Below are 13,335 nucleotides of genomic sequence, written 5' to 3' on the forward strand. Positions count from 1 at the left end.
GGTCCTAAGAAGAAAAGGCCACTAGTAGTTGGGGAAAATCATTATGAAGGAGGCATATTTTGAGCTAGAGTTTCAAGATGGAGGTGGGGATGCACAAGGGAGGCCTCCCAACCCAATGGAACCCAGTGGAACCCAATGGAACCCTATGGAACCCAATGGAACCCTATGGAACCCAATGGAACCCTATGGAACCCAATGGAACCCAATGGAACCCTATGACCCAGGAAGCACGGAATGCAGTGTTGGGAGGAACAGTTCAGAACAACCGGTTGAGGAGCCAGACGTTTCCCATTGGGCAGAAATTGGGGCGATTGGCCCTTAACACTGTGGAAGTGATGCTACACAGTAGCATGACTAGAGACAGACAGCCATGACTTCTTAGCAATTCTTCTCATCTTACCATTACTGTGAGTGTGAAAGTGATTACTTAATTAAAGCCTGACTTTAAAGTCTAGGCTAGTGCAGCTCAATGAGCTACAATTGTGCTTTCAAGTTCTCTAATGGCAACATCAATGAAAGTATATAAAAAAGTAAAATTAATTGAACAGTGTATTTTATTTAACACATTCTAAATTTTATCATTTTCAATATGCAATCAATATAAAAATTAAAATGAAGCCTTTCGGTGGAGGGCAACCTTTCAACATCTGGCTTATATTTTATACTTGCAACAGGACTCAGTTCAGATCAGCCACATTTCAAGTACTCTATGAGCAAAAGGCTAGTGGTACCTCATAAATGGCATTAACCAGCAGGATAAAGCAGGATCCACTCAGAGAGTTCCCGAATACCTTTTATCATGGTCAAAACTTTTAGAACTCTTAAAATTAGGAGGGTAACACAGACTTGCATTGCAAGTTTTGAAGTTTGTGTTTCTTTTTTTTTGGCTAGATTTAAAAGAGGCAAATGAGGCTATAGGTGAAATGCTCCATTTCCCCCTCTAAATCAGCTAATTAGTGTAAATAAATTACTGTCAAGCTATCTTTTGGCTTATTAATTAGTTAGGAAAAGTTAGTGGGTTTGTGACAAACCAGAAGGCTCTGTTGCCTGTGCCAGTTTATTTGTAACCATGTGTATGTTCTGTGAAACTTTTTTCAGTTTTTTAAAACTTTTAAATGATTCCTCCTGCTGGTACAGTTTCTTCACACTTCATCACATTTCTAAATAAGTGATCATATAATAGCGAAGATTTCATGTCCTGAAGGTATTATTACCAATGCTTCCCAAATGCTTCTACTTAAAATACAAAGCAATTTTATTCACACTTCCCATTTTTGAATCCACTGAGGCCATTTTGGAGGATAAGAAACTAGAAGCCTTCTGTTCAGTTTCTGTTTTCCACAAATTTTCTTTACTGAGAGTTTGTATATTTCTTGTTACATTTCCAAGGCACATTTAATTCTCCGTTTTGTACATGGAAGCCCTGGAAAACTGCTGCTTTAAAATGGAAGACGAACCAAGGCAACCAAGGCAACTACTGTGCTTCTAAGTAAAGAGTCCTGTTCCAGCAGTGGTGACATGGGTGGGAATGGAGAATATTAATAACATCAGATTCAATGAAAGTTCATTGCTTTATTCCTGGGTTTCTGAATCTCAGCTTCATTAACATATTAAGCTGGGTAACTCATATTGTGGGGGCTGTTCTTTCCAGTGTAGGGTACTTAGTAGCATCTCTAGTTTCTACCCAGGAGAAACCATAAGCAATGACCTTCACGGTCTTCAGTTACATTGTGAAAAGTCAAAAATGTCTCCAAACATTACCAAATGCCCCCAAGGAGACAAGATTGTCCTGAACTGAGAACTGTTCTATTCAAAGTATGAAAAGATACAACGTGAGCTCTGATATCAGAACTCAATGTAAAATTTGGAGCATTTAAGAATAGTAAGGCTGGTGGCTCACATCTAATCCTAGCTACTAAGGAGGCAGAGATCAGAAGGATCATGGTTTGAAGACAGCCTGGACAAATAGTTCTGCTTGCAAAATCATTCACAAAAATAGTGCTGAAGGAGTGGCTGGAGGCGAAGGCCCTAAATTCAAGCCCTAGTACTGCCAAAAAAAAAAAAAAAGAATAAGGTAATAAAGAACAGTAAAAATGTTCCATATTTTTAACTAATAAATTTGTGTTTCTTTTAGGGCTTGAACTTGGGACTTCATGCTTGCAAAGCAGGTGCTCTACTGCTTGAGCTATACCTCTAGTCCATTTTGCTCTGGTTATTTTGGAAATAGGGTCTTGAGAACTATTTGCCCTGGCTGGGTGTGAATCGCGATCCTCTAGATTTCACCCTCCCAAGCAGCTAGGATTATAGGTGTGAGCCACTGGTGCCTGGCTCTTACAAGTTTATTTTGAAATAAATGAACAGGAAGACAAATATAATATGAAGACAATGACATGGTAATTTGAAAAAGGCTATGTTGGATGTCGCTGGTACAATGTACATAAACTAGTTATCTACATCCTTGAATTGTTTCCTTAAAAAGAAGCTACACCTTAAAGTTATTATTTTAGTCACCGATACAATAGCTACCATTTTTTGCTACATGAATGGTCTCTCATTTAATCCTTAACAATGGCTTAGGATGGATATTATGATCCACATCTGATAATTAAGGAAACTGAAGCTCAAAATGTTGAAATAACTTGTTAAAATGATACACTTGGTAAAAATGGCATTCAGACTCATATGCTTTTTATGCCATGGCTCAAGTTCATTCTGTGTGTTTTGCTGTTTTCTGGGCAACTCTGTGAAAGCTGGCCTGACACCACGAGGCTCTTAATTCAAGGAGGCTAATGGGCTTTTTGGCAAAACAGTGGAATCTTGTCATTTTCTCATTTAGGTTAACAAAACTCAATGATTTAAGTTCAGAGTTAAGGGGGTGGGAGGGAAAAGAGTTTAATCAAATAGCTATTCAAATTGAGAGAGAAACAGAGATAGATTTTTAATGGTGCAGCCACTTTCCAGTTCAAGCCTGGGAATGAAAGTAAATGAGAGGTGTGGGTTTGCTATTGAACCACATGTGTTTCTAGTGTTTAAAAATCAAACAGTTGTATATCAAGGCTTTAACTGTAAGAAAATACCTTCATCCGGTATTAAAAAAAAAACTGACCTCATGTTATGGGGAAACTGACTAAACTTAAAGAATTTTCTAAGATATTTTAAATATATTATTATTACTATTATTAATAATTATTTGCTTTGCATGCTTTCTTTAAAAACCTGAATCAACATATGATGTAATTCTACCACCTTTTATGTGTACATGTACTAGAAGAATATGGTGCAAGGAGTGATTTTGAGGAAGATGTCACCCACAATTTTCCAACAAGAAAAATAAAAGGAAAAATCATATTCTTTGTGGTATCATTTAAAAATAGTAAAATAGTACCCTGCTTTTTCAGACCAGTGCTAGCAAAGATGAATACATTTTAGAAGATCTGAAGGTGAATGCAGTTCAGACTGTGCCTGGGCAACAAGGAGTGGTAAATCCTTTCTTTTTGGATCTGTAATCCTTCAAAAGAGTCACAGGGAAAATGATTATGCTGATAATCTAAGCTCAATAATTTGTACCTTATTTCTCTTTTTATTATGTGTATTTTCTAAAAAATAGTCAACATATATTTAACTCAATTAAATTAAACTTTAATCACAAATAGGTTGAAATTTATCCACATGTCAAATACTTAAGTACATATGAAAGGAGAGATATTGAAAATAGAGCAAAAATGTTTCCAGACAGTGGAAATACAGGCTTATTTCCTTGGTTTATATAATTACTCCAAAAAGCACTGTTCTATGAGATTGAAAATATTTATTAGCTCTGGAATAACTGTAAAATGTGATTGAATAGATTATATTTATGCAATTCTACTATGTAAAATGTATCAATGTGTTGAACTTCAACTGGAAAACATCTTGTCACTTCTGATTTAATACTATGGCAGTTTTATGCAAAACCTGTTTTTTATCTGGAGTATAAGTAAGAGAAATGTGGGCCCACTTATACCAACTAAAAGGCTTTTGGTTGATTATTTTCCTTTTTCCACTTTTCTTCCCCTACTTGTCCAAGAAAAAGCAAGGCTGCCAGAGACTATTATTTATAACACAGGAGACTATATTAATTGATTTTAGAGTTTCCATATGGACATTTATTTGTTAGCTTAAACAAGTCTCTATTCCTTAATTATAACTATCTCCATATGAGTAATATTGAATGAACTTGGATCCTTACTACATGTGCAAACAAGAAACCCCTTTGTGCATGTGCAGTCAAAGTACTTTATTTAGTCCTTCAATAACTGATAGGTGCACATCATCACATTCATTTCAGTATAAATGTGGAGGTCTAGGCTGAGGTCACTTGAAGAAAAGATTCATAACGGTAACAGAATTATGAGCAGAACTCTACTACATTAATTCATTTTCATGATGAAGAATGTAGCTTCTGTTTTATTACTATGTTTCATCTGTTGCCAACATATACAAGTATACCAACAAAAAGATCAAAACTGAACAGCAACCAGGTTAAACTGTACTGTAAGGAAAAATTCAAAAATAAGACCTTTCATATTTATAAAAAATTCCAGAAAAGTCAATCTTACCTATCTTAGTTTAAAAATTATTTCCATATATGCTGGCTCATAATTTCTGAATGTTCCTTAAGTCTTGTTATGATGTTTTTCCAGTAATATTTTTATGAGGCTGTTGTGTAATTATTTTTTGTTTACTGGTTAATATTGAAGGAAGGTATGAAGAAAGGGCATTTCATTTCTATAACTTTTCTTTCATATTTAAAAACAATGTCTTTAAATAAAGTTTTAGAGAACATTTGCTATATCTCTACCAGAATATCAATTTTTACCAAACAATCATGATTCTTCCCCTTCTTTTCTCCCTTCCCTTTGTTCTATATATAATGTAACTCTGGGAATATAATTTTTTATCAAAGAGAAGAAAGGGAGGGAGGAAGGGAAAAAGGAAGATGAGAGACACTTATTTACTTTATGTAGCTATCAAAGGGAACCTTAACGTAGATTTTTTCTTCTTTGTGTTCTAAGGGTTTTAAAAAGTACACACCACCACTCAAATTATGAACGCTCTACATAAAATTATTTGCTGTTCTCAATTTGTAGCACAGTAAGCAGGTATGAATATCCTCACTTAAAATGTGTGCTGCAGATTTTCTTACCCCATAATAATTCTTCTTGATAAAGTGAACTAAATCTATATACAGAAAATTGTAGTTTTTGACAAACCTATATTAAATCTGAAGCAAATTTATTTCAGCAGTTTTCCCCCTTATTGTGGGTGTGGCATGGTGTTTTATTGAAAAGAGAAGAAAGCTATTTGAGTGCATATTTCATAAGATTCTTATTCATTATTCATTCATACCATTAGAGATAGAAGGAATATATACACACAGGGAATGCTCTCAGATGTGTCCTCTGAAGAGTGTACTCAAGCCTAAACCTCAAAGAGTGTCTTTCAGTGGGGGCAGGAGTGAAACTCACTGAAGATGACAGATGGCCTTTTTCAGAGTGTCCTTACAGTAATTCTCCAGGAAGTTCTAAGTTCCACTGGAATTTAATTTGGTCCCATGAATGGGCCTAAACATTTCACCATAAAATAATTTGAGTGACTACAATATTTGAGAAGTTTCAAATTAGTTTTTCTATGTGTTTCATAAGTATTACTTTTCTGAAATACAGAAATGAATCAATCCCTAGTTCAATTTCAGGAGGGTCCATATCATTTATTTACTTATATAAATGGGATTTATGAATCTTGCAGGAATGTATAGCTGACTTAAGTCTATCAGTAAGTTAATATGCACTGGAGATACTTTAGATACTTTATAAATATTTAATTATAAAAATGAGGATAGCCTATTCCTCCCCTACTTGAATTAAAAATTAGTTATTAGTTGGGCACTGGTGGCTTATGTCTGTAATCCTAGCTACTTGGGAGGCTGAGAGCAGAAGGATCTCAAATCAAGGTCAGCCCAGGCAAAAAAGAAAGTTCATGAGAACCCACCTTAATGGATTAAAAAAAAAAGCTGGCACTGTAGCACATGCCTGTCATCCAGATATGATGGGAAGCTTAAAATAGAAGAATCACAGTCCAGTACAGCATGGGCAAAAGCGAGACCCTACCTCCAAAATAACCCAAGCAAAATAGCTGGAGGTGTGTAGAGTGCCTGCCTAGAAAATGTGAAGTCTTGAGTTCAAACCCCAGTAAGGGTTGTTAATGTAAACATTTTTGAAAAACGTACTTATGAAGCCAAAATGCATTAATAAAATGGGTACTAATAAATAATTTAAGAATAAGAATGAAAATCTTTTATTATCAGATTGTTTTCCCTTAACCTATGTAATTTTAGTAATAAATAAAATAGTAAAAAGAAAACAGATAAAAGTGGATTTTAGAAGTAAACTCTTGGATTTATGGGGTGGTTCAGTGGTAGAGTGCCTACCTAGCAAGCAAGAGGTACTGAGTTCAAACCTCAATACCGTCAAAAACATTTAGAAGTAACGTCTTCCTTTACCACATTTATGCATATATCTAAGCTACACTAGTATCTGTTATCTCTGGAAAACCTTTATTGACATAACTAAGTGCTCATGAGGATAATTTGACAAAATCAACTTCTATTTGTAGAAAATGCAAATAGTTTTAAGGCCATTGTGCATTTAATAGACTACAGTTGAACAAGCTGGAATCCAGGGTCCCAGTAGTAAGAGCAGCTATCTAACTCCACTTTCACAGTACAGCATCAGGGACTTGGTTTTTTTACATAAATATAAACTAGTGAGAATTCAACTGACATAGAAAAAAACATTAGAAATTTCTCTATTTTAATTATTTAGTTATTTCTCCATTTCATTATTCCCTTTATCTTATTTTAACATTTACATGGATTAATAAACCTTACATTTCTGCTGATTTTTAATAACTTTGAATTCCTTTCATTAGTTTGAAATGAATTACAAAGAAATACATATATCATGTTCCAGGCAAAGCTTTGACTTAATCAACTTTTAAAAACCAACAGATAAGTCTCAGCATCATTTATGGGACATAATAGTTTTTCTATATCCATTTACTTAAAGTTAACCTGGAATGTTTTAATGTTAAAATTAATAAACTGAAGAGGGAAAGTGAAAAGTAACTTAGATTAAACACCCCCTGTATGTCAGGCACCATGCTAGGATTTTAACATGAATTATTCCTTGAATTCTTCAGTAACTGTGTAAATGAAGTATAGTCTAACCATTTTTTTTCTCATTAAGGGAACTGGCTTAGATGTTTTCAAACTACAGATTAAGATGGGTCTCAGGGACAGGAAAAGTATGGTAAACATTGCTGAATAACTCAAATACTACTTTTTATATTTAGATACAGATATATTTAGATATGGAGCAGTAAAACATCATTTCTACTTAAGATAAAAGCAAAGTAAAAAATACTTTTCAAGAGATGACTCCAAATATATTAGTGTTTAGATAAAACATCTTGCTTTGCATTCTCAAAGTTAAATATATTTGCACCCCTATGTATTTTATTCATCATACTCTATAACACAATTGGCAATTCATCTTGAATCTCCCAGTTCTTGTGTTGTCTTAAATGCAGACAAATCACTTAATACCTGATATTGCTATCTGGGGTATCTTGTTGGGGCAGGTATCCCTTAATGCCAAATAGGATTGGTGCTTACAAGTATAACAACTATATTTAAATCCAATTTCACCTGCAGGAGTCTCCAACAAGTTGTAAGCTATATATTAAATCATGTTAGCAATTTTTGAGAATTTCCACAATAGGTAATTAAGCAATAAATAGTATAGCACTTCTACTTAAGAGCAGATATGACATGTTAATGCTAATCCATGATAGCTTCCAACTAAGAGAACATATATAATTTCTTACATACTACAGAAGCATTCAATTTGTACAATGTTGAAACAAGTTATATATATCACATTCAAATGGATTTAATGAAAACCAATTCTAGATCAAGAGCATTAATTCTCAGTTACTTTCTAAGGCAAGGTTTGCAGTGTGAAATCATATAACCTGGAATAAACTCAGAATAGAAACTAATTTCAGCTCAATCATTCTCTCAACTGCTCTCAATCTGGCAAGTGTGGGAATAGCTACATGCCATGATGGCTAACAGCTCTCTCTTTGTCAGACAGATCACAGATACTAACAATGAAGAACACAGAGTATAGTTTTGCATGGTTTGATAAAAGGAAGGCTGCTTACTACCCCAATGACACACTAGGGATAATTTTTTTGAAGCATGATTTATAATTTTTTGCAGGAATCATAAATCAGGAAGTATAAATTCTTCATTGTTTAGATGTTCACTGGAAATTTTAATTTTCTCCATCTTCCTTCTAACTCCAAAACTGAGCTTCTTTGGACAATCAGCAACATTTTCCAAAATGTGGTTTAGCTAACCCATCCTCATTAATATTTTCATGACAAATCTTTGATAAGAATATAACCCCTAAGCAAAACATATGTTTCTCTCTCACCACCACTAGCAAACTTAACTATTTGGAAAGGAGAAGTTATCAAAAATAACTGGCTCAGGCAAATAGAAAGAGCTATATAGGGCTTCAGTTCTGGGACAGCGTTAAAAACTTGTTTAAATGAACTCAAGAATTAGATGGCTGTGTTGACTCTTTAAATGGAAACTAGAGAAATCTGAACTGGTATGTAGTGCTTTCTGGCACTGCTCTTTGTTCTAAGTAGAATGCTAATGCTAAAATTGCAGTTTGCATTCCTGCTTGCTCAGGAAACCCTAATGCAACCTCACAAAGCTTCCAGCTTAAATATCTTGATAGGGGAAAATAAGTTCCAAAAGATGGGATCTCCCTTGTGTACTAGTAAAACAAGGAAGATAATGCATGCGTAAATCTGAACGGCTAGAAATTTGTGGTCACATTAATGTAACTGATTTCATTTAGAAGACTCATACATATTTTAGATATTGCAAAATTTCCCATTCTTATGACTATCCATTAACGAAATCAAGGGTGGATCTTTGAATTTTTATCACCATTTTCTTCTCCCTGGTGTACAAATTTTCACTGGCATATATAAAAGCTGTTAGTGTAAAAAGAGAAACAAATTCCTTAGGGCAATGAAACATAGACCAAAGCACAGCATAATGGGATGAAAAATGCAATGTAAAGGTCAAGGCCATGTTATAATCATTTATATGTTAACATGGCATATGTTAATAAAGGAGGTTTAATTTCAAATCATGTTTAAAGCTATTTTTATTATACTCAGGAAATGTAAAACAGGAGACTATGACCTAATCTGAAAATTTTTAAAAGAATTCTTAAATGTTTTATGGCTATTTTATCTCTTCTCTAAGTGTCTGCATACTAATGAAGTTTATTTTTCTCTCATTATGTGACAGCTGGATAACAGAAGACATAGTTCACTATGGTTAAAAAATATTTTAGAGTAAGAATCAAGCCACAAGCACACATACAGGTCAATAGATAGTTACTGATATATATATATATATCATGATATATATATATATGACTAGTAAGATCATAAATAATACATCAATTGGTTCATCTCATGTATGACTTCATCATCATTTCAGTATGGAAGATCAGATTATCTTTTGCCTTTCCCAATGAGGAAAATGAGTGTTTAGGTGTTGCCAGAATGTGGAACGTTTTCAGCACTACTGGATTTAATTAACTTCTTTTTTTTTAGTTCCTTATGGATGTCAGAATGCAGATTTACGAAGGGAAGACTTTTATGTACTTAAAACAACTACTTTACCAACTTACTTTATGGAAAATGATCAATATCATTACTTCGATTTCAGTTTAAGATGATTGATGACTTTTCTGGAAAACTTTAGAAATGATTAATGGGGATGGCTAACAATAGATGCCAGATTTGGAAGTTTAGGTTTCAAAAATGCAACATTAAGACACACAAAAATATCAGTTATGCTGGGAAACATCTACAAAAATAATTTAGGAGGTTTATCAATTAAAGTTCTGTAAGTAAGCTTAATGTGTAAAACATAATTTATTTACATTCCCAGTTATTTTAAAATTGGTCTTATTGGAAACTGGAAAATAAGTCTCTTTGTAACATTTTCCTCAAGTCTGTGGTTAAATTCATGTCATAGCTACTATAAAAAGAAGTAGGAGAGAGTACAATAGTTGTTAGAGAATTATCAGTATCGTGCAGACTCAGAAAAATTCCTGACTGGGAGCAGAGAGTACAGAAGACTCTATTCATTTTCTACCTTATCATTTTCTTTCTCCATTTCTCACATAAGCCAGGGACAGCTCTTGTTTTTCTTTCTCTTCTCTTTCCTTTTCCTTGCCATGTAAAAGAACAAAAGTGGTGAAGAAAAGAAAGTTTGTCTATGCAAGAAATCATTTGTGAACAGGTCAAAAGAAATATTTTTAAAGAACTAGAATTTACATGGTATGGAAATTAGAAATGCACTTAAACGCTCAAGGTTTGATTGGATTCTTGGTTATACTATCGGTTAAAACCTTAAAACTAGATAGTTCTGAGTTTAGATTCTGAATTCCTAATTATTGACTGGGTTACTTAAGAAAGTCACTTAACTTTCCTCATTTGTAAATAGAGAATGACTATAGTTGTAGGGAGTATTAAATGAAGTGACACGGGCAAAACACCCCAACTACCTAGCATTTAATGCACAGTGATAAAAATTAAACTTATTTTTGCTTTTGATAACTTTATGCATTGAGGAAAACAGACAAATGCATATCAACTTCTCTAACCTGATAACTGGAAAATGCATGCTTCTTCTAAAGTTTGTAATCAGTACCATATGGTTAGTGCTTATGAGCTTTTTGCACTTATTCATTCATATTCTAATTCATGTAACAAATATGTTTTGTGCATTTACTAGGCGTTAGGAACTGTGCTATTGACTAGAGATAAATCTGTGAAAATGCCAAACAAGTACAGTCCTTCAATGATCTCAAATTCCAGTGAAATATACTACTTTATTATTATTTTAAATATATATCAATGATTATTGAATTTCAGGCTTTTCAGGGGTAAGGACCATGTGTCAAAATGCTTTGCAATACTCATGATTACATGGATTAAATATTCATTGATTTGATATGAAGCTAATAATAAATATTCCACATATGGATAAACTATTAGAAAATGTATGGCTCATTATTAGGAGATGTATGATTTTTCCTGTGGTTTGAAATTGCATGAAGAATGCCCAGAGCATGGACCTAAGAAAATCCAAAATGATGAACATATTATAAACAAATTGAAATTGATAACTATTAAATGTTATTGCTGTATTACAACTTAATGAATAAAGGAATTGTAGGAGCAAAATGATGAAAATCCCCAGGTCACACTTCGAACAGGTTAAAAACATGCATTTGCAATTCATCCTCCTATTTCTCAGGTACACAAACTAATATTGTTTGCTAGACTGATTACAAAGTTGAACAATACACGAATTTCAAAGTCAGCATCTGTAGTCTGTTAAGTTGTTGCAGACATACCAATCTTTTGTTTTTCTTTTTCTTTCTGGGCCACTGAGGAAGAGCCAGATTGATTCAGCACCATGGACAGAATACTCGGGCTTCTGTTCAGGAGCTATAGGAAATCTTCCCCATAGTTTAACATTAAGAATAACTTTATAGTAGCCATCTTGCATTTTAATACATTTTGAGAACCAAATAAGTACAAAGGAATGTCCTGCTGGATAATATTAAGTTTACACGTTCATCTCCTTCTATCTTACAGAAAAACATAATGATCCCTTCAAAGGCATGCATCACTGTGATAAATGCACTTAGGCGTCATTAGGTTTAATGGTGTCTACTCACCCAGACTATTATTTCTTACTCTTTAAAGTTCATTTAATGTGTATTAATGGCATAAAATTGATAAAACAATGAATTGAGTTTCTCTGGGCACAGGTTAAAACAAGAAAGAAAGGAGAAGACTGCTTTGTCTTACCTTCTACCCCATTCTTCATTTATACTACAAAATATGTCAGTTCTGCCCCAGAGAAAGAAATGCTCACTGTTAGCAAGTTAAGCCTGAATTGATTTTTATGGTTTTAACTCAGGAAACTGTCTTCAGTAAGGTCACCAAAGGTTCATCTTTTTCTGTGGGGAATAAGAAAACATGTGCTCTTCTGAGATTAAGCTCATATTTTATATATTCAGATCTTCAGAGAAACAGCTTCTTACTTTCTTCCCTTTATTTAACTTACAGATTCAACTTAGAGAGCCATTTAGAAGGATGTTATTATTTTGTTATCTTGACCTCACATCACTGCTATTTATCACTTTAAATAATGATGTTAGCTAGTTTAAAATTTGAGTTAATTATGATAATAAATATTATTAATACTAGTGTTATTAACATGAATAATTGAAAAATCCAAAGTGCTGTCCCCAGGAATATCTGATACAGTCAGACTTCATTTCAGAGTATGAGGAAGACTGAAATCTACTTTTAATCTACTTTTAAACTATGACTGGCAAAAATATTAAGAAATAGAGCAATATTCATTTTGATTATTTTTGAAAGAAGGAGAGAAAGAAGAGCATAAACCCACTACTTGTTCCAGCTCATTTAATACTGATGGATAATTGAATACAGAAAACTGAATACTGAATACGATCTGAGAACTGGTTAGCACAGAGGTCACAAACCTTGGCTGCTTACTTAGATAGGCAAATAGCACACATGAGCTAAGTGGTCAGTGTCCCACCAATAGAATGTCAGTGGAACTGTCAGGAAGAGCCAATGCCTCAGCCAGAACATCGAAGCTCAACTGATGTCATTTTCCTAGGGAAGCCAGATATTTGAGATTTTTATGTGAATTCTCTAAATTTAAAACATTTTAATTCTAACTTTTAATTAATGAATATTCCCAATTTTTAAAATGAAAAAAATACGTATGCAGAATGAATCTTGTCCATAGGTTGTCAGCTCAGAACATGTGGTGAAGCACACACATTTCAGTGAGGCATCTGTCAAGGTTACTGAAAATTTCTGGTTGAGTGACTGTAGAAATAATGCAGTTAGTGAGTTCAAATCTAGTATCAGCACAAGGGTAATTGAATCTTCACGGAACGTGCTGTCCTAACACTCAGGTACTCTCACCATAACTTGAACATGTGGTAAGATCAAAGGTGGAAAGTAATCTAGATCCAAAATTTTAATTTAATACTGATATTTTCTTTAGTTGTTCTGTATCACCAGGCTTCTTCCTTTCATCACTCCCTGGAGCAGTCCCCCAAACCTTGTCATTGCACAGTG

At 33.7% G+C, this 13,335-nt stretch overlaps 1 protein-coding gene across 6 annotated transcripts in view; it reads left to right on the forward strand.

The window, feature by feature from the left end:
- LOC109699265 (nonsense-mediated mRNA decay factor SMG5-like) overlaps nt 1-13,335 on the forward strand; it is a 121,040-nt gene that overhangs the window by 16,407 nt on the left and 91,298 nt on the right. The window lies entirely within an intron of this gene.

Source organism: Castor canadensis, chromosome 3, assembly GCF_047511655.1.
Source record: "Castor canadensis chromosome 3, mCasCan1.hap1v2, whole genome shotgun sequence".
Lineage (NCBI taxonomy): Eukaryota > Metazoa > Chordata > Mammalia > Rodentia > Castoridae > Castor > Castor canadensis.